This window comes from Muscardinus avellanarius, assembly GCF_963383645.1.
Source record: "Muscardinus avellanarius genome assembly, chromosome: 13".
NCBI lineage: Eukaryota > Metazoa > Chordata > Mammalia > Rodentia > Gliridae > Muscardinus > Muscardinus avellanarius.
In genome coordinates this window covers 85,256,478-85,258,381 of record NC_137799.1, presented here as the reverse complement: position 1 = coordinate 85,258,381, position 1,904 = coordinate 85,256,478, and the positions used below count along the sequence as shown (strand labels likewise).

The following is a 1,904-nucleotide window of genomic DNA, read 5'->3' as shown; positions in this document are numbered from 1 at the left end:
TTCCTTATTGCTAGCATTACTTTTATAGGTGATATAAAAGAAGATTAAACATAGAAACACTGCTAAATTTGAGTGGGAAGACATGATCACAGCCTCAGCTCCATCTCTTTCTGGCTGCTTGATCTCAATTAACCTTTCTGAGCTTCAGAGCTCCCTTATCTGTAAAATGGGATGATAACACTTGGCTCCTTTACCTTCTAGATGAAGTGAACATTAAAACAAGATCTCCAAAAACACTGCTATGTGAAGCTAGCTTTTGTTCCCTTTTTATGTTATTGTTCTTCATTTTATTTTTTCCAGGGGTTTAAGATGTTGATTTATGACATTAATTTCAGCCCTTCTAGAAACCTGTCCTTGTAGGAAAGCCCTCAGAGGCTCTGTGGCTGCCCCTCTGCTCGCCGGGTTCTGCCCCGGGCTGCTTTGGGGGTCTTTCAGTCCCGGGGACAGGCTCTCTCACTCTCACTGGTCATGTGGTTAAGAATCTGCAAGCTTCTTCCGCCCCCAGCAGCCACTGACGAGCCGCAGCCATGGCTCTGCGCTACCCATGGCCGTGGGCCTCAACAAGGGCCACAAGGTGACCAGGAACATGAGCAAGCCGAGGCACAGCCGCCGCCGTGGGCGCCTCACCAAGCACACCAAGTTCATGCGGGACATGATCCGCGAGGTGTGCGGCTTCGCGCCCTACGAGCGCCGCGCCATGGAGCTGCTCAAGGTCTCCAAGGACAAGCGGGCCCTCAAGTTCATCAAGAAGCGGGTGGGCACGCACATCCGCACCAAGAGGAAGCGGGGGGAGCTGAGCAGCGTCCTGGTGGCCATGAGGAAAGCGGCGGCTAAGAAGGACTGAGCCCCCACCCACCCACCAAATAAACGTCTTCACAGCAAAAAAAAAAAAAAAAAAAAAAAAAAAAAGAATCTGCAAGATGTCCTTTTAGGTACAGGGGAAAATTCCACAGGCCCAGTGAGGTCGACTGTTGTCACTCTGACATTTGCATGGGTAAATTTTAACCTGGGACGCAGGCTGAAGTCTCCACTGTCTACTCTTCCTATCATCGTAGAGATGACTTTATTGTCAACTGACAGGTGAATCCATGAGTAGCTCATACTGATGTTCCAAGATCCCACGGGTAGCACATCAGACATACTCAGATATTCATGAGGCCATAGTCTGATGGAAAAATGAGATTTGGATGTTTTTTAGAAGGTCGAGTTTCTCACAACTCCAAACACCAAAGCTTTCATTTTCCTTAGGACAAAATAGGATGAACTAGAATGAGGATCCAGGACTGGAAGCGAGTGAGAAATCAAAAGGAAGAAGTGAGCTCCTAGCTCTTGGAAGCTGGCTCAGAGTTCACTAAACAGAGAGGATGAGCAGCAGAACATGGTGAGCACTGTGGGCTGTGGGATCCGTGGAAGCTGAGCACACATCCCAGCTCTCCACTATGCGAGCTGTGAGTCTTCTGTGAAGCCACTGACCTCCCTGAGCCTCTGTGGTGTTGTGCCTAAGCTGTGGACAGGAGTCCTTCTCACAGCCACAGCAGTGTTCCGGGGATCAAAGGAGCTAACTGCCAACAGCAGAGCCTCTGCAGCATCTAACATGTAGCTGTTAACCCTCTCCTCGGCACTTCTCTTTTTGCCTCTATTTTCTTAGAAATTAATAACCCAGGCAAGTTGTGTGTCACTGGGGACAAATATAAAGCCACTCTGTGCCCAGTGCCCTCACCTGTGAAACAGGCACACTTAAGCCTGAGGCGTGTGATGAATCGACAGGGCCTGGTCGGTAGTGAGTCCTGCAGAAGCACTTGTGAGCCGGAGTCCAATCTGCTCTGCCAGTCTTGGAGCGATGACATTCCGCAGACCTTTATCTTCCTGGAAGTACCCTAGCAGAGAGGTGCCAGCACCTGAAA

The 1,904-nt window shown here is 49.6% G+C and overlaps 1 pseudogene across 1 annotated transcript; it reads left to right on the top strand.

The window, feature by feature from the left end:
- The first annotated feature begins 527 nt into the window (after positions 1-527).
- On the top strand, positions 528-844 carry LOC308272718 (large ribosomal subunit protein eL36-like; annotated as a pseudogene). The gene has a single exon. The product of its transcript is annotated as a large ribosomal subunit protein eL36-like (transcript).
- The last annotated feature ends 1,060 nt before the right edge of the window (positions 845-1,904 follow it).